The 21087-nt window shown below is 37.6% G+C and overlaps 1 protein-coding gene across 2 annotated transcripts in view; it reads left to right on the forward strand.

The window, feature by feature from the left end:
* Positions 1-21087, forward strand: part of Nipbl (NIPBL cohesin loading factor) — a 174280-nt gene that overhangs the window by 28428 nt on the left and 124765 nt on the right. The window lies entirely within an intron of this gene.

Raw genomic sequence — 21087 nt, forward strand, 5'->3', positions numbered from 1 at the left:
TGTTTTTAAGGCAGCGGTACACTATATAGCCCTAGCTGCCTGGAACTTGCTGTGTAGACCAGGCTGACTTTGAGTTCACAAAAATCCATTTGCCTCTCCTTCCCAAATGCTGAGATTAAAGGCATGTGGCACAACACTCAACAAGAATGTTTTTATATTAACTATGGTCTTGATTGCTGATTATATAATTTTCCATCTTGTTAAAAACCATTATATTAGTCTGGGGGAGTAAATTATTGGTAGACTATAAACCAGAGTTCCACCTCCAGCACCACAAAAATCAATCGTGTTGCCTTTTAGACTCTTTATAATGAGTGTGTGTGTGTGTGTGTGTGTGTGTGTGTGTGTGTGTGTGTGTGTGTGTGTAATGGCTGCCCTGGATAGCAGGACAGTGACTTAAAGGTTTTTTAATTGACTGTTATTGTGTGTTATGTGGGGGCGGGCACATGTGTCATGAATACACATGTGGAGATGTGGCGTCCTTTGTGAATTCCTGTCCTTCCACTTTTGCATGGGTTCTGCAGATCAAGTTCAGATTATCAGGCTCATGGGGCAAATACTTACCTGCTGAGTGGCTTTGCAGGCCCAAGAATGATTATTTTCTTATCCAACCACTAACACTAAAAAGACTTATTGGAGTCTGGAGAGACATCCAAGTCAGTAAAGAGCTTGTCATGAAAGTCTAAAGACCTGAGTTCAGATTCTCTATATCTACAAAAAAGTAGGGTATGGTGATAGTTGTGGCTCCAGTACTGGAAAAGAAGCAAATATAATGAGGGAAATAACGTACCATTGACCTCTGGCCTGCCTCCATATGCATGCACATACACATGAGTGTGTGTGCATGTGTATATGCAGACACATACAGATAGATGGAGGGATGGATGGATGGATGGATGGATGGATGGATGGATGGATGGGGCAGAGGATATTGTCAGTCCTGCCTGTGTACCCATGTACCCAGGTTCAAAGTTCAATATAGTAAAAAAACAAAAAACAAACAAACAAACAAAAACTAGAAGAAAAACAAGAAAAAGAAAGAAATTCTTTTGCCAGAATTGTAGCTAGAGTTTTCCTGCCTTGCCCACAGTCAGGACAAATCTCTGTCACCCACCAGTCCCACAGCCGCTCAGACCCAACCAAGTAAACACAGAGACTTATATTGCTTACAAACTGTATGGCCATGGCAGGCTTCTTGCTAACTGTTCTTATATCTTAAATTAATCCATTTTCATAAATTTATACCTTGCCACGTGGCTTGTGGCTTACTGGTGTCTTCACATGCGGCTTGTCATGGCGGCGGCTGGCAGTGTTTCTCTGCCTCAGCCTTCTGCTTCCCAGAACTCTCCTCTCTCCTTGTCCCACCTACTTCCTGCCTGGCCACTGGCCAATCAGTGTTTTATTTATTGACCAATCAGAGCAATTTGACATACAGACCATCCCACAGCACAGAATAAATTTTGTTTTGCTTACTGTTAGTACCTTAAGATTATTGACTTAGAGAAAGAAATAAGGTGAAATTCTGATCAAATAGACTAGTCTCTCCAACCAATCATTTTCTTTTAACCATTTACCTTGATTAAATAAAACATCTGACTTGACTATAACTTGAAATTTTATTTGATTAAAGTTTCTTACTAAGTCTTCAGTAGATGCTATAACTAATAGTTGCTTTTTGTTTTGTTTTTAGTTTTTTCCTAAATATAGGCATTGAAGAACAAGGAATTGGGTTGAAAAGTGGTGGGCTTTTAGTATTTTCTAGAACTTTGGTTCTTGATTCGCTTTAAGCTATATTGATGTGGGAAAAAGTAAGTTCATTTGAAATATGAATGAATTTCTTCTTTCCAGCTCCAAAGATACACTGTAGTATAACTTTAGGTTTGGCTGTATTTTCTTTTTCGTGTCTGTGTGCATATTCATGTTAATGTGGGTACAGGTGTATGTGTGGATGTTGAGGCCAAAGAATAACCTTGAGTGTTGTTCCATCAGGCGCCATTGAAGATAGGCCCTCATTGACACAGAATTCTCCACAAAGGTTAGGCTAGCTGGTCAGCAAGCCCTAGGGATCTCTGCTTCCCCAGGTCTGAGATTACATGTGTGTACCACTATACATGGCTTTTAAAACATTGGGTTCTAGGCATTCATACTTGCAAAGTGAGCCATCTCTCCAGCACCTTGGCAGTGATTTCTAATACATTGCTAAAAATTACATGATATATTTATTTTTGCATTGATGGTGATTAGTAGATGTTGGTTCCTCTTAGGATTCTGCCTTGCTCTGTTAGTTTTTCCAGGTCATTCAAGTAGGTAGCAGAATTTTAAAAAGTGCTGCTTTGAGTTTACTTCCAAACTTGCTAAGTGTGGATTGTGAATCAGGGCCTGAGTATTTGCATTTCTAACGAACTCCAAGATGATGTGATCCTCCTGGCAAGGTTCTACATTGCTAAATGACTTAGCTGTAAGTGTATTGATACCTCTATTTCTATAGAATTATTCCAGGGACTAGATGGCTCAGAAGTAATTTTTCTAAGGGCTACAGAGATGACTTGGTGGTTAAGAGCTTGCACTCTTGCTGAGGACAGTTCCAGAGCCCCTGTCAGGTAACCTGTGACTCAGCTCCAGGAGAGTATGAAGCTCTGGCTTCTGCCCACAACTGCACTCACTTGTAAACACACACACACACACACACACACACACACACACACACACACACACAAACACACTAAAAATAGAAATAGATCTTTTAAATTTTATCTATTAAAAAAAGAATTAGTTTCTATGGTCTATAACTATAAACTGTTAGGTAAGTTTTCATTTATCTTTTCTCATTTAACCTTTACAGTGTCCTTGCAAGATTATTTTACCTGTTCATTACAGGAAATTCATCATAAGCAAAGGAAAATATTAGTTATGTAGATTAAAATAATATTTGTGCTTAAAATTCCAACTGAAAGTTAAAACATTAAGAAGTATTCTATCATAAGCCTTCTCCTACATTGTTAAGAAAAGAAAACCTGCAGATTTAGAATTTGACTAAAACTAAAATGCATTTGCTCAGAAAAAAACATAAGAAAATGTAAAAACACACCATAGTTAGAGTAGGGTGATGGAATCTCTCTCCTTTTATCCATAGCCCCATATATACAATATAAATGTATATTATCTTTATAGTAAGAAATAAAAAAGCATTAGTCTTCTCAGAAATGCTTCCAAGGAACAGATGTTAAAGACAGTATGTAAACTAAATAAATCTTGACAGTACATCTGAAAATCATAACAGTTTCAATAGAAAGGTGGGCACAGTGGTACAGTGTGGTGATTTGAATGAGAATGACTCCATAAGCTTATATACATGAATGCTTGGTCCATAGTTAGTAGAACTATTTGGGGAGGATTAGGAGGTGTGGCCTTGTGGGGAGGGGAGGTGTGTCACTGTGGGTGGGCTCTGAGGTTACAAAAGCCCTCCTCCTTCCTAGGTAGTTCTTTCCCCTTTTGTTTCTTCACCCCCCTCAACTGTAAGCAATCCCCCATCCACTCTTTGTTCTGTAAGTTGCCTTGGTCATGGTGTCTCTTTTCACACCAATAGAAAAGCAACTAAGATATACAGTTATTTACAAAAAAAAATTTTTAAGAAATAGAAAGATATTAAAGATAACCTTTCACAGGTGACTGAAGGACTTTAGGCATTGAAAAATATCTGTAAGCCCCAAATCAATTTCCTTCTTCATGTAAGTTGTATCCAAAATAGTGTATCTAGACTTGTGTGTGTGGGGTTTTTGTTTTGTTTTGTTCTTTAATTACAACTTTTTTTTTTCCATTTTACATACCAATCACAGTTTCCCTCCCTCCCCTCCTCTCCATTGCCCCCTTCTCCCCCCTCCCCGCCCCACTCCCAACCACTCCTCAGCAAAGGTAAGGCCTCCCATGGGGAGTCAACAAAGCCTGGCATATCAAATTGAGGTAGGACAAACCCCTCCCTGCTGCATCAAGGCTGAGCAAGGTATCCCACCATAGGGAATGGGCTCCAAAAGCCAGTTTATGGACCAGAGATTAAATCTTAGTCCTACTACCAGGGGCCCCACAAGCAGACCAAGCCACACAACTGTCACCCACATTCAGAGGGCCTAGTTTGGTCCCATGCAGGCTCCCCAGTCCAGAGTCCGTGAGCTCCCACTTGCTTGGGTCAGCTGTCTCTGTGGGTTTCCCCATCATGATCTTGACGACCCCCCCCCATATATCCCTCCTCCCTCTCTGTTGTCTGGTTTAATATACCCTTCAGTATAGCTTTTTGAAACCCTCAGATACTGAATACCAAAGCACCCTCGAGGTTTTCTTGGGGTTGCTGAGCGAGAACCATCTACTATTGAGAGTTCGTTTGTTATCTTGGAAAAATAATGGTTAGTGTTTGCTTGCCCTGCTGCCTGCCCCCTACCCTTGCCCGTTAGGTGAATTTCATGTCATATGTGAGTGGATTAGAAAAACAAGTATCAGGACTTTGCCCCTCCTCCCCACTTCCCCAAGATTGATAATTTAGAAATTCAGAAGAGTATGGGTTTCAGTCTTCTTGGAGGATAATTTTGTCTTTTACTCTTTCAGTCAAAATTTAAATTAAGCATTTCTCATGAAACCTACTTCCAAGAATTTAGCCTTAAGAAAACTTGAGGGACACCAAAATTCATTTGCTAGAATGTTCATTTACAGTATATGGGTAAAATACTGGCTAATATAAATACAATTTTAAAAATTAAACAAGCTAACCAATAACAGATATATTCTACCTACCTATATAGTTGTACATAGAGAAATAGTTAGATACTATATGCTGATTGCAAAAAAAAAATTGCTTTAGTGGTTTATACCTCTTCACTCTAAAAAGAAAGAAATTTGATTTTTTCAGTGCTGATCATCAAACTCTGGCCTACTGCACAAGCAAAAACTCTAGCACTGAACTGGATCAGAATCATCTGTGTGTCTGTGTCTGTGCACATGTACACACATTGCACATGCCACATTCAGAAGTCAGAGGACAATCTCAGGTGTTGGTCCTGGCCTTCTACCTTGTTTAAGACAGGCTAGCTGTCCCACAAGTTTTCAGGTCTCCTCCCATCTCACAGCAGGAATATTGGAACTACTGCTGAGCCTAGCTTTATTTGAGTTCTAAGGATTCAAACTTAGGTTCTCCTGTTTGCATTGCAAACAGCCACAGAGCCATCTCCCCACACTCATCTTTGTTTAGTAGTGGGGAAAGCAAGTAAGGGAAAAGAGAGGTATGGGAGCTGATATTACTACTTTAGGTACTGGTAATCTGTCTTGAAATATAGTAATATTATACAGGCTAGGACACTGAACTAATTCTTGAGGAAGAGAGAATATTAAACTGCAGAACCAGTTGAAGCCAAGACTTAAAAAATAGATATATTTATGCTAGAAGCCTACATGGTAAACTGTATTTGAGACAGATAATTCTGTAATGTCTCTTTTTCTAGTATCTTTAAGTATTGGCTTATTTTATTCATTTGCTATTTTCCTCTCTCTCTCTCTCTCTCTCTCTCTCTCTCTCTCTCTCTCTCTCTCTCTGTGTGTGTGTGTGTGTGTAAAATTATGGATGTTTGTGCACATCTGGACATGTTTGTGTAAGGTTCAAGGTAGATACAGCATGCACATTCCTCAGTTCTCCACCTTATCTTAGGAGACAGTTTCTAACTGACTCTGGAACTTGTTGATTGGTTAGACTAGTCAGTCAGCAAGCCCAAGGGATCCTCCTTGCCTCTGCCTCCCCTGTGCTGGGATTGCAAGTGAATGTTACTGTGCCTGTTACTGTTACATTTTTCTAAAATGTGCATTCTGAGGGACAAAAGTCAGATCCTTAAGCTTTCAGCAAGCACTTTGCTGACTTAGCCATCTCTACAGCTGTTTCTTTTCTTGTTGCTGTGATAAAAATTTTCTGGCAAAAGCAAATCAGGAGAGATGGGATTCATTTCATCTTACAGTTCCAGGATATAGTCTATTGCAGCAGGAAAGCTAAGGAATTAGGAGCTTGGAAAGCTGGCATTTTGTACCCACAATCAGGAAGCAGAGAGCAATGAATGCTTGCTGTTGCTTAGCTCTTTTTCTCTAGTTACACAGGTCCGGATCCCAACCAAATATTTGCATCATCCACAATGGGAAGGGACTTACACCTCAACCAAGGCACTGAAGATAATCCCTGACAGGCATGCCCAGATGCCCTCCAGCCCTGCCTTCTACTTTTTCTTTGAGAAATTCTTGGCTCAACTAACAAGAAAAAATACTACATGTCTAGAAGCATTCTATGACGACTGCAGAATCTAGAAAACATGCTAGAAACTGGTTAGTTACTAAATATTCCATTTGGAAGACATTGTAGAGCGGACATAACACATGGAGAACTTTGTCCAAAAGGATATTTGCTAGATTCTGAGTTTATCTCCACTTAATGCCTTTCATCCTTTCAGTTTCAGTTTTAATAAAAGTGTACTTAATGAAGATTTCTTATGTGTAGGGACGTAAAACTAATTTAGTGTAGTTGGTATAAATTGAGTTGGGAGCAAGAATGATTACTTCCGCCAGGCGGTGGTGGCGCACGCCTTTAATCCCAGCACTCGGGAGGCAGAGCCAGGCGGATCTCTGTGAGTTCGAGGTCAGCCTGGGCTACCAAGTGAGTCCCAGGAAAGGTGCAAAGCTACACAGAGAAACCCTGTCTCGAAAAAAAAAAAAAAAAAAAAAAAAAAAGAATGATTACTTCCTTCACAGTTGTCTTAGGATTTCTATTGCTGTGAAGAGACACCATGACCATGGCAACTTTTATAAAGGAAAACATTTAATTGGGGTGGCTTGTAGTTTAGAGGTTTAGTCCATCAGCATCCTGGCAAGTGGCATTCAGGCAGATGTGGTGCTGGAGGAAGAGCTGGGAGTTGTACATCTTGATCCGCAGGCATTAGGAAGTGAATTGAGATGCTGGGTATAGCTTGAGCATAGGGAAGCTCAAAGCCCACCCCCACAATGATACATTTCCTCCAACAAGGCCATACCCCCTAATAGTGCCACTCCATATGAGCTTATACATTTGAACTACGATAATGCTCATGCTCAAACTTTTCTCTTTAAAAAAAGTTTTTATTATTTGACAGTTTCATACATGCATGCATACACACACACACACACACACACACACACACACACACACAAGTATATTTATTTCTTTTTTTTTTTTTTTTTTTTTTTTTTTTTTGGTTTTTCGAGACAGGGTTTCTCTGTGTAGCTTTGCGCCTTTCCTGGGACTCACTTGGTAGCCCAGGCTGGCCTCGAACTCACAGAGATCCGCCTGGCTCTGCCTCCCGAGTGCTGGGATTAAAGGCGTGCGCCACCACCGCCCGGCTATTTCTTTACCCTTTATTTCTTCCAACTCTCTGGACCACTTCTTCCTAGAACATCTCTTTCCTACTTTCATGTGTTTTATTTGGTGTATTTAGAGTTTTGTTGTGTTTTATGATCTACTGAGTTGAATTACTTTCATGAGCATCAGTGTAGGGTTATTTACTGTAGCACAGGCAACTTACCAGTGGCTTTCCAACTGAAGAAAGATGATTTTCCTCCAGCAGCCTTCAACTGCCAATAGTTCTTCAGAGAGGAGTGGAGCCTCATGAGCCCCTCCCTAAGCTGTATTCGAGTGTGGATGGCTCCGTCTTGTGCAGGTGACTACAGCTTCCACGGGATCCTGAGTACAATAGCCGTGTCATGTTCAGAAGACAGTATTTCACAGCATTTCTCCCTGTTCTCTGGCTCTTACAGTTCGCTATTCCTTCTTCAACGTTCCCTGAGCCTTGTGGGGCTAGGGGAGAGAATACTGATATAGATGTACCAGTTAGGGTTAAGAATTTCTCACTTATTCTCAGAACTTTAACCAGTTAACTAGTCTGGATTAACCACTGCTCACAGCAAAGAGAATCTTCTCTGACCAGGGTTGAGAGCAGCACTGATTTAGAGGTATAAACATAAATATTTAGAAGGCAGTTTAACTGTATGTCCATTTAGCAAAACTGCAGCTGTAGGTAACTCCTAGAGCTTATGAACTCCCCAGTTATGAATTCCCTCCTGTGGAACAGGCCTCATCCAATCTGAAAGCAGTTGGTAACCTTCGAGGGTCTGGCATTATTGTACTAGTGGGCACATCTTTCCTGGCAGGTCATACACAGACCATTAATGGATGAGACCATTGATAACTTTTCTCTCACCTCTCACAGTAGCTTTACACTAAAAGCTAGCCAGCAAGGAGGAAGCTTCTAGCTTAATTCCAACTTGATTTCTTTATGTTCTGCAGTCAAAGTATGTGGCGTCTTTAGCAAAAGAATCTTACAGTCTAGTTTTGCAATGGCTTGTGTTAAGGGCCTCTGAGACCTCATTGACCGTAACAGTTCATGAAGAGGTACCCTAGCCCTGGGCCTGGGATTTTGTTGATAATATATGGCTTCTGGGAGCAGTTTCATCAGTCTACTCATGTAGAGTGAGTTTATAAAGCCCCCCTTTAGGAAATATTGTCTGGTTTCCTTCTAACTTTTCACATTTGGAAATAATTTTTCTTTCCTCTGACCTTACCTAGATCTACTTTTCTACCTTGTTATGAAATTACATGTTTTTTTGTTTTGTTTTGTTTGTTTGTTTGTTTTCTTGTTTTGGGTTTTTTAAATCAAGCTTATATTCTATGTTGGAAATTCTTCCTAGACTTTCCTAAGGTACATAACCTTGTGTCTTTCATGGTACTTAATAGAATACCTTCCACATAATATAGAGGCTCATTAAATATTTTCTGATCAAATTATTTTGAGATTTACATGGGAAAAAGTTAATGAACTTCAAATGTAATTATTCTCTCCATGAAATATTTTTTGCCCCAACTAAAAATGAACAAAAACCATAAAGGTGGCATCTACTAGCTGAAGTTGGGAGAATGGTGTATTGAAGACAGCAGCATTAATGCTTGTCAGTTAGTTAGTGGAGCTTTTGATAGGAAATGCAGTTTGACTTTATCCTGTGCTTGAAGGGGATTTTAAGAGGAAGTCATTTGATGAAGCGTGTTTTTAGATAAGTTATACAGTGAAGAAGCTAGCTATTGATGATAAGACTAAGAGACAGGAACCCAGCTAGATGATTGGAAAAGAGAGAAGAAATTCTAAGGTCCTAGAACAAAGACAGTATAGTTGGATAGAAGAGAATATCCTCAAGAAATAAAGGTAAAAAGTTAACATGCTTCTTGGTGTCTTACTTCATGTGTGGGGTGAAGCAGAGGCAACGTTCTTGACTGTGCTTTACTGGTGACATTTGAGGTAGAGAAAATGGGAGGAAGAGGATCAGCAGTAACTTTTGTGATTGAAGTGAGTTTTGAACATAATCAAGTTGAATTGTGTGTAAAACAGTCAAAGATGTCTGGTAGTCAGCTTTTGTTTTTTGTTTTTTGTATTTCTCTGGAAAGGCTGAGAGTCATCAGCATGTGGATTCAAAGTGGAAGTGGCTTGTGTGTATAGTAAGAAAGCATGAAAAGTAGTTTTAAGTCAGTCAGTCTCCCACCACCATGACCACCATCTCTTCTCCCCATCTTGTCTCCACTGATCCAGAAGATGTGTTAGGATTTGCTTTGGAGTTTTTTTCCTTCTAATTATCTACATACGATTTCTTTCAACCTAAGTCATGGGAAGAAAAAAAAAATCAAAGCAGTGTAAAAATTGATGAACACCATAAAATAATTGATACTAATTCTTCACAAATGTCAGCATCTTGAAAGAGTAAAGATAAGGGTAGAAAACTGTTCCATATTCAAGGAGACTAAAAGAGATACAGCAACTCGATCCTTGATTGGTTGATCTTGAATTATTATCCTTCTAGAATACACTATTGGGACAGATGGGGAAATTTGAGTGCAGACTGTATATTAGAAAATAATGCCAGTTAATTTAGTGTGATTATTTATTGTTACATAGGAGAGAATGAGCACTTTCTTAGAGTGTCATGATATTCACCCATGATACTCCAGGGTGTATGTCTGTATTGTCCAGGCTGGGCTGAAACCTCTGTATCCAAGTGATTCTGCTATGTCAACTTTCCAAGTGCTGGGACTACAGGCACCTGGCACTGCGTCCAGCTGAGTTTTCTTAGTATATGTGGTTGAATATTAGAGATGAAGTAGCATTCTTTTTACTGTCTGTTGGGCTCTTCTGAGTTGACTACAGAAGGCCAGACCATGCAGCATTCACTGTGAAAGCAGTGTCATATCATAGGGTTCTGATCTTTACACATAAACCTACTAAGTATATGGGGTAGAATTATTGCTGTCTAGTATTAATAAACCTGTTGTAGTCACAGTATGGTAAGTTAACCCTACAATGTCAGTGGCTTAACAGTTGGCCAAGGAATAGATGTGCTTCACACAGTATATCAAAAAGCCAGGCTGGTAGAATTTCTGCCGATATGTATAGCTGGGCATCTGGAGCATTAGTATGCCACAGGGAAATAAACTGCTTGTGCGTCTTCCTTTAACTTTTAAATATTTTAGCCATGGATAGACAGATCACTTCCACTCACAACCCATTAATCAAAATATGTTACATGCCACTACTGGTAGGAATCTGGGCCATGTTGGGGATCACACATGGCTATTTGATAAACAATAAATATCTCTATCATCTACTGTAGTTCATCTCAAGAAACTGTATAGATTCTTTAAACTGTCAATAATAGTCATTGCTACTGTAATTTTGTTTTTTAAACTATATTAATGTTTTATCACAAAATTTTATGACATAATAGGTATTGACTGTTTTCCCAAAACCCATTTTTATTCGTGATCTTAAAAACTTATATTTACATTGAATTTGAGGAAAATTTTGTTTTATTATTTTTTAAGTATAGAATAAAAGAAAATCCATGAAATCTAATTCTTTAAAAACATGTTTAAAACAACTATACTCAGTTGTCATTTTGTTTGTGGTAGTTGTCACTTCTTTCTTTTATTTTTTAAGATCACTGTGTAAGCCTTAGCTGCTGGCCTGGAACTTGCTGTGTAGCCCAAGCTAGCCTCAAACTTACAAGAGATCATTCTGCCACTGCCTCCTGAGTGCTGGGATGAAAAGTGTATGTCTTTTCTTCAAGTTTGAAGTTTCTAATAAAAGTAGGTAATAGCCATTTGGCACAGATCCTCTTTTTAGAAATTCATTGAAGTATTTTGTTTATTTTTCAGGCAGAAGGTACTCTAAATTTACTAAATTTCTGCTGTAGTTGGAAGGATTCTTACAGCTTCTCTGAAACTTGTTAAAAATAGAAGATTTAAATTATATTCTTGCTGAGTGGGAATCAAGACTGGATTACTGAAATAAGTCTGTATTGTCACTACTTTCTCAAGATTGTAACTCTTTTAAAGTAGCCAGGATTTTGTTTTGCCTTCAGTTAGGTAAAGGAGAATTAGTTCTCAATTTTGTAACTCTTTTAAAGTAGCCAGGACTTTTTGCTTTCATTTAGATAAAGGAGAATTAGTGTATCAAAAACTTCAGCCTGGCAGTGGTGGTGCATACCTTTAATCCCAGCATGCAGGAGGCACGGACAGGTGAGTTTGAGGCCAGCTTGGTCTACAGAGTGAATTCCAGGACAGGCTCCAAAGCTACAGAGAAACCCTGTCTCAAAAAACTTCAAATTCTGTAGTTTATAAAGCTATTTAATGAAATGAAAATGCTTCCTTTCCAAAGTGAATGGATAACACAGCATTGACTAATACTTTAAACTTCAGTTATAATTTGTAAGTGATAATTCATTAATAAGTAAAACAAGTGGTTAGTTATTTATTTTCCAAGAACCTTTTTCTCAATATGGGCCTTAAAATTCTGCCAGGTTCTGTTACTGCCCATATTCTCATTAATCTTTTCCTCTAAGACCTTGGATTTAACGTGTGTGTGTGTGTGTGTGTGTGTGTGTGTGTGTGTGTGTGTGTTGTGTTATATGCATGTGTACATGTACATGTGGAGGCCCGAAGTCAGTGTCAGGTGTCTTCCTTCTGTCATTTCCTCCCACTCTTTTTGAGACTCCTTCGTTTTGTTGATGTTGCTGGTGGTTCTTGGGGTTTTGTTTTTTGTTGTTGTTGGTAGTGGTGTTTTTGAGACAGGGTGTCGCACTGAACCTGATTGGACAAGACTAGTGGACCATCAAGCTACAAGAACCCTGTCTCTGCCTCCTCAGATCTAGGGCTACAGGTTTACACCACCACATCTGACTTTTAACCTCTGTACTGGGGATTAGAGCCCAGGTCCTTATGCTTGTGTGGCAAGCACTTTATCAACCAAACCATCTCCTCAGCCTTGACATTTTTACTCATTTTTAAAATTTTGGATTTTTATTCATTTCTTTACTCTTGTCTCCTGTTCTAGAAAATCATGCTAGTCATAGTATAGGTAAGATTCATCAGATGAACCAGTTTTGGAAATATGCTCCTAGAAGTAATGTTTGATACGTAAGAGCCATGTATAAAACAAAACAGGTTGTTTTCTTTGGCCATTATCAAGTATTGTACTTCTAATCTATTATAAAAATACCAGCCACAGTAGATACTAACTTCTGTAGTATCACTGCCATTGTGACTGGTAGTTGGCATTACTGTACAATACATGGGTTTTAGCTTTTCAGCTTTATCATTTTTTGATATTAGGCAAGTGACAGATTCTTTGAGGTTCACTCATTTTATTCATGTATTACCTTTTATATAAAATAGAGTTATTATATCAAGATTTAATGTGCTGTGGCAATTCGTTGATACTAGTAAATGTCAAATATAAACCCCTGTAAAATTGATTATCTTTATTTATCTTACCTTTGATAACGGAAATTTTAAAGTATGACTAATAATGAGACAGTACATTTGTAGAAGATTTGTAGTATTAATTGTCACCCATCTTTTAAGTATTCATGGTACTTTCCAATAATATCTATAGACAAAGTTAAAGGGAAGTACATTTTAAGTAGATTTGTTGTAACCAATTTTAACTCACTTCTGCAGACAGTGATATTATCTTTATAAGGCAAGGTTTTTACCTTTTAGATTTTCATAACTAACTTGCACACATTATCTATTGGTCATTATTTCCAGTAACTAGAATAATCCTTGAATATTGTTTATAATTGTTAACAATTCTTATCAAGACTTTTTAATGAAAATTACCCAGTTTCTTACTTTTTTCTTCATGTGGGCTCAAAATAGATGAAATTTAGTTATATTGCCTTGTACTTTAGAGTGTTCTGATAAATATTCTTTTAAAATTCTATAAACAGAAGAGCTTTATCTACAGCTGTTGAAGTTAGGTGCTTGCCACAATGCACATGTGGAAGTTAGAGACAGCTTTGTGGAGTTGATTCTCTCTTTCTACCTTGCAGGTTGCCAGGCTTGCGTAAGCATCTTTACCTACTGAACTATCTCAATAGCCTTAGAAGTCAGTTTTCATCTATTTGACTTTCTGTGTAGGGTCAGTATTTTTAGACATCAACTAATAGGCTTGAAAAAGTTTCTTAAAGATATTACCAATAAATAGTAAGACCCACTTAACACTGCTAGACTAGGTTCACGTTTGTAGGAAGTCCATATATGTTATTGTACATGCATTACAAATCAAGTCCTGGAAAGTTTTAGCCTTACAGTGGGTAGGACAAGATCCAATGTGAATATTTTATTGGTGATTAATTTTCATTCTAAATTAATTCCTAATAAAGGTGGTTAAAGATTGTTTACAAGTTCCAAATTAGTTGTCTGTATTCTACTAATTGTCCTGTAGGTGGCATCATTATAATTTGTCCACTCATATTTTGCTTTGCATAAAGATCTGCTTTTGTTCCATCTTTAGATCTTTTTTGTTGTTAATGATTGCTTATGTATGGTCACGTCACTCTCAACACTCATACTTGTCTGATAATATGATTGATTGCTCAAGTGATGAGTTAAACTAGGTCAGGTAGTAGAGAACTGTGTGAGTATTGCTAGTAATTTGGGGTAACAACCATTTTTCATTCAGTTTTTTAGTGCTCAGGAATTATGGAATTTTTTATTTTTAAATACTGTTTTTGAGGCACTGACAGTAGTAATTAAGAACATAGGTCTAGAGTAACTCGGGTTCATATGTCTCTTCTTAGCTGTGTAACTGAGAAAATTACTTCACCTCTTTGAAAAGGCTTCCATCCTGCAGCAGTCTGCAAGTTGATTAGGTCAGGGAAACCATATTGTTTTGGGTATAGTTGAGTTCCTGATGTCTGGCATTTAGTAGTTATTCAGTAAACTTTTTTATAAATGAATATATGTTTTTGCATGAATGCCATGAAAATTATGAGTATAAAAGAGATAATAATATACATCAGAAGTGTTAGCTGCTGTTCCTATCAACAATAATAGGAAATTCTGTCTTTCTAGTACATAAATTTTCTGTATGCCATATTCCCCACATTTTGCAGTGCTATTAAACAATTAGTTTGCCTACTTACTGAGGCATTTTATAAATGTTTGGAGGTTAATCTCTGGCCAGCAAAATGTAGTGAAGATTAGCATTTATATAATACAATTAACAGAATGTCTGTCATATAGAAGTACTCAACACATGCTGCTTATTAATCGTAGTGGTATTAATAATAATTTAAAACAACTTTTTTCCATATTACATTTATCTCACAACTGTTAATATTCAAAATTTTTCTTTTCTATTGATTTCATGTACATTAGCTAATCTTAAAAAAATGTGTGCTCAATACTATTGTTCTCACTTTATATTTGAAGGCACCATCAAACTAATAGCTTAAAGTTGTTCAACTATCAGTGACTGAATTATAATTTTAAAGCCTGTGTTCTTGCTTTTCTACATTGTTCGAATAATTTTTTCTTGAATCTGAATTAAGAGAAAGTATATATATCTGTTATATCCTTGTCTGTTTATTTTTCTTATTCTAGTCATATTTTTTTGTTTTTCTCTTTTTCTTCTGTCCAAATAGATCATCAAGAACACAGTATTTCGTGTCCTAGATTTCTATGTCATAGATATATTTTATTCTCCTGCCCTGCTGATGCTGCTAGCAGGATTATGACTATTTTCTTCTACCCATACCAATGTCTGATTTGTTAATGACTCAGTGTGTCAAGTGGCTTCCCCATGCCCTGGGCCCACAGTGAATATGAAAAACAGCAACAGCTCTATTTCTTGACTACTTTTTAAACCCACTTCATATCCCCCCTACCATTTAACATTTGTTAAATGTATCTTCAAAAACTGTGTGCTATGTAACAAACTAACCCCAAACTTTGAGTGGCTTAAAATAGTAACCATTTTCTTATGTCTCAGAATTCTATTGATCAGGAATTGAGTTGGTGCTTAGCTTTGATCATATGCTTTTGATGGTGGTTACTTAAAGGTATTGGCTGGCCAATGAGTGCGACCAAGCTACTTACAGACGGATAAATTCGGCTTTGATGGAGATACCCAGAAGATGTCTGGGTACATCAACTGCAACACCTGTGTACAGAATCACCTACATGGTTGTTTCATGGTCATCTAACATTTCTTATGACCCAGCCTTTGGAATCCCAGAGATGTTTCCACTGTATTTTATTTGTCATGCAAATCACAAAAGTCAACCCAGATTAAAAGAGGGAAATTAGACTACTTCAGTGAGGACTAGCAAAAAAAGTGTAGCTGTTTTTAATCTGCCACCATGAATCACACCAATTTTAGGTTGTGTAAATCCAAGTGAAAACTGAATTGGTTCTAGGGAATGCAAATGGTTTCCTGGTTTTCTCTACCACTGACAAATTTACCACTTGTTAGAATCAGAACAGCTATAACTGGAGTTAATTTTTCTCCTGGAGCTCAACCAAAGCACTTACTGGCTTGATTTGAAAGATGAAGTTGGTTTTGTTGTCATTAAAACTATGAATACTTTTTCTTCTAAATATATAAAGTCTCCTCTAATACCTGCTTCTTGGTTAATACTGTAATACTATATACTTCCATCTCATATCCTGAGCTTACAGATTTGTAGATATGGGGACCTAGAGAGATGCCTCAGTGGTTACGAGCTTGTAGTACTCTTTTAGAGTACCTGAGTTCAGATCCCAGCACCCATGTTGGATAGCTTACACCCAACCACCTATAATTCGTGCTCCTGCGAATCCAGTTCTCCCTTCTGGCCTTCCTGGGTACCTACATTCTCACACACTCAACTTTAGAAACAAAACTTAAAGCCGGGCAGTGGCTCATGCCTTTAATCCCAGCACTTAGGAAGCAGAGCCAGGCTGATCTCTATGAGTTTGAGGCCATCCTGGGCTACCAAGTGAGATCCAGGACAGGCAGCGGAGAAACCCTGTCTCGGGAAAAAAACAAAAACAGAAAAACTGACAACAACAAAAAACCACTTAAAAATAAACCAAAAGAATTTGTAGAGATGAGATTCAAGGAAAGACAAGAATCTTCTATCCTTAATTTTTGAGTTATTGTTATGTCTCTTCTCACTCACCAAGTTGTATAACTTTTGTATATTACAAGTAATATTTTTATGAACTAAGATAAAGACTTATTTTATTGAGGAGAAAAATATCAAGGTATAGTTTTGGTTAAGAAATGTCAAAATTTATATGTAAGCTTATAGATATTAAAGATTGTGCCTTTTTCTAAATGAAAAGGGAAATAACTTGAGAGGTTTTTGAACAGAGAATAACAATGGTATATTTTAATAAAATTGTGAGCTGCTGTGCAAAACTACCTAGGAGTACCAAGGATAGAAAAGACCAAGTAAGGAGCTGTGTCAGACACAGAGTGCAGTACTTACATGAAAAGACCAAGTGGAGGGAAAGTAGTGGCTAAGAAACAGTCAAATCCTATATAGATTTGAAGATGAGGCCTTCTTGTTTTATACCCATTTTTATTTTTACATGTTTTGAGTGACTTCATTATCACAGTGGGTACTTGAGTTAGCAACCCTTTCCTTAATATTAGTTTATGTGTATATAAATGTGTGAATATATACCTCAAGCATTATAAACTTGAAATGTAGATAACTCAAGAAAAGTAGTTCTTGATCAGATAATCCTGCTAAATGTGCTTGTGTGTTTCATATATGTGTACCTGTTCTTGTGCACATGTATGCGGAGGCCACAGGTTAGTGTTGGGTACCTCCTTCTATCTCTTTCTATCTTATTCAGCTAGACAAGGTTCCTGGAGCTCATTAATTCAGCAGGATGAACTGGCCAGTGAGTTCCAGGGATCCTTGTGTCTCTGCCTCACTGTGGCTAGGATTAAGGCATAGGCCACCACATCTGCCGTTTTCTACATCTTCTGTGGGTGCTAAGGATCTGAACTTACATCCTCATGCTTGCACAGCAAGTACTTTGCAGTGAGCCATCCCCCTAGTCCTCTCTTTTGGTGGGAAATTAGGAAGTGGCTTTCTCAAATCCTATTGTTTTGTAGAATGCATATATGTGTGCAAAGAACTTTGAGAGTCAGCAGTTAGTGTGGCATCCCTTTATCATAAAACTAAATGACATTGTAGTAGGCATTGAATCTATTAAAATAAGGGATAATATATTTACCATCAAGTTGTATATAATTTAATGTGAATCCCAGGCTTTTATAAATAATTACATATCTTAGATAGAGAGGAAGCATGAAACTAGGGTTTCTGAAGAGTATCACAGAGGTTTTAATACTACACGTGAGCAAAAGAACTAATCAGTTTAGAAACTACAGTTAGGATTGAAGTCGCCTATGAAATCTATATAGAGATGTGCAGTAAGTAATCCAAGTAAAAATGATCTGAAATGGCTAACACTATTTTGTTAGCATTGCTGTTTCCTGGTGCACAGGCAGAAATTATATTGTTCGGGCAGGTGGTTGAACCATATAGGGAGAGGCAGTCGGAAAATGGTTTGAGCTTGAAAATCTTTCTCAGTGACTGCTTACTTTCTCTTCCTTCTTTTCATGAGGTGTGGTTGGCTTTATAGTTTTCTGTGTCTGCAACTGCAGAGTTTTCTGGGTGAAATTATTGTGGCTCCAAATGTTATTACTATCACTAAGTCATTTGCAGTTTCTAGTCTTCCTTTATGTGCCAGTCTCAACCAATCCCTGGTTTTTCCAGCATCCTTTTTCTGTTTCATGTTTTCAAATTCATCAGAAAGGTGAGCTTTTGAAATTTCCTCTAGAGTAAAAATAGATTTTCTTCTGTTTAACTTAAGTTTATCACATTTTAAAGGTTTTCACTTCTATATGTATGCCCAAATGTATGTATGTGTACCCCTTGCGTGCCGGTCAGAAGAGAGGACTGGAGCCCTCAGCGGAAGTTACTGTCCGTCAGTTATGTGCTGACTGCTGAACGGGGTCCTCTGCAAGAGCAGCGAGGCCTCTTAACTCTCGGGCCCTCTCCAGCCTCTCACATTATATTTTCAAACTAAGTTACGTGGGGCCGGCGAGATGGCTAGCTGGTGAAAGTCCTTGCTGCATAAGCCTGTCATGCCAAGTTCAGTCCCTGAAATCCACAGAAAGGTGGATGGCAGGAACCTACTCCACAAGTGGTCCTCTGACTTTGATGTGTGTACTGTGGTGCACACAACCTGTGAGTACCACACAGACACAAACAATGATAGCAAAACACATTTTAAAAATATAGGCTAACTTATTTTCCTAAATTGTGAAAAAGATGGTTGAGCACATATATTCTCTAAAGGAACAGACAGTGTCAACCCAACCAGGTAAAAATTGGTTGGAGGAGAGCAGAGTCTTAAACAATTGTAAAATACTGGCTTAAGGAGCTTGTAGATACGGAGCCTGTAGATCTCATAATCTGAGAAACACCAACGTAGAACGCTACATGGCTATGTGTTGTAAGAGAACAAGCACAAGATTTGAACATCTGGGAGGACTTGGAGAGCAAAAGCTGAATTCAGGAAATAGGATTTCACTTTACATTGCAGTGCACTTCATGTTGATTAATAGGTTAATCCAAACCCAGAAACATCTAAGCTAGATAAACTTGTAATGAAGCTTAATATGTGTTACATTCTAGTGAGACACATAATACAAACTGATTACTACTTCCCTGATTTGGTACTAATCAACAACTGTATCATGTGGTGAATTTTACTCAGGAAGAAAAAGTGTCACTTTCTGGGAAGTATCATAATCTACTACTTCTCATATTAAAAAGCAGATTCTTCCAGGGATCAGTGGTCCATGCCTTCAATCCTATCACTCAGAAGGCAGAGATAGGCAGGTCTCTGGGAGTTTGAGGCTAATCTGGTTTCCAGGGATACATAGTGAGACCCTGCCTCAAAATAAATAAAGAGCAGATTTTGGTATTGTGAAAATATCTTTTTTTCTTCTGCCTAAGTTTGTTTTTCCCTACACAAACTATAAACTTGTTAGAAAACTACTACATCAGAAATTGATTCAAGATTTAAAGATTATTTCTGGTTTAAAGAGCCTAGAAATACAAGATAATAAGAAATAGCAGAATTCAAACTATATATATGTGTGTGCACATATATTTATATGTGTGTATATATGTAACTGGAAGTAGAAATAAGAGTTAAAGCTTTTAAATGAGAGTAAAATTCAATTCTGAAATAGCAGTAATAGTTGCAGTAATGGTTTCCAAAGTGGTGTGTGTCCTGGAGAAGATGCAGTTGTATGGTTTTGGGGTTATGGAAGATAGGTTAGCTCATCGTGGACAGGAAATTAGAGTTCTCAGCTATAGTTTTGGTTTTTTGTTTAATGTGTTAGTGTTTTGGCAGCATATATGTGCACTGCATGGGTGCCTTGTGCTTGTGGAGGCTGCAGAGGGCACCGGATTCCCTGCGCCTAAAGTTTCAGTAGTTGTAAGCCACCATGTAGGTCTTGGGAATTGAACCCTGGTCCTCTGAAAGAGCAGCCAGTGCTCTGAACCACTGAACTCTCTATGACACCACTACCACCCTTAATTGTGTCTTTTGAAAATACCTATTTTGTAATTTTCAGTAATATCTTCTACTTATCTACTTGTCTTTCTAGAAACTTTTCTAAACATTTTACATAGGAAAGACAATATCGACCTAAATTGTTTTGGAGACTACCTTAAAGAAGTACATCAAAACATCATTGGTCTTTAAGGTACTTTATTTCTAAGTTTTCGGTCCATAGTAAGTTATTATTTTGATCGTTGGTATCTTCAGTTAGTGTTAAGTGATCCTGCCTCTAAACTTTCCTTCTCTTTTTATAGAGCATGAAAGGAAACAACATTCTAAGGTTACAGCAGATTTTTGTTTTGTTTTATTTTAGGCATAAAAATTTTAATCATCTGTTCATCCATTGTTTGTTTTCCCTGTGATCCCTTTTTGTAAACCTGTATGCATTTGGGTGTGGGTTTTTGTTTTTTGTTTTTTTTTTTTTTTTTAAGAATTGTATTCATTTTTCAGAAAGAACAGGAAAATCGGGAGACTGGGAAACTTGGCATCTACCCTTGAAAGTGTGTTTTGAATCTTGTTATATCTGCTTTTATCTGTAAAGCAAAGGCGCTGGACTAGGTGGCTTGTAAGAGACCTCTTATTTAGGGTATACTAGTGTTTCTGTTCAAAAGTGGGGAGTTATAAGAGCTTAATGCTTTTGTGCTTTAAGCCTGTAATAATTTTGTATATTTTTTCCCTTTGATTAAAAAAAATCCCTGTAATTGTATATGTTGTAACTGTTATAGTAGTGTGAGTAAAATAATATTGAAGATTCATGTATTACAGGTGACTGAGCTTGCTGAAATAGCATTACTATTTTAATATTCCTCTTTAGAAATTTTAGTCAGGAACAAGTTAGAACTAAGAATAGAACCAAATCTCAGCATTTGTTTTTAGTTTCTTAGAAATCGTTAGAATGATTAAAATAAAAATAAATTTTGTATTTAAGTTTGTATTTAAGTGAAGGCCGTGTGTGCAAGTCTGTGTGCCACAGTGCATGTGTGGGTACCAGAGGACCACTTGAGAGAGTCAGCTCTCTCCTTCTACTATGTGGGTCCTGAGGATGAAACTGGTCAGGCTTGGTGGCAAGT

This window comes from Peromyscus leucopus, chromosome 11 (genome assembly GCF_004664715.2).
Source record: "Peromyscus leucopus breed LL Stock chromosome 11, UCI_PerLeu_2.1, whole genome shotgun sequence".
Classification (NCBI taxonomy): Eukaryota; Metazoa; Chordata; class Mammalia; order Rodentia; family Cricetidae; genus Peromyscus; species Peromyscus leucopus.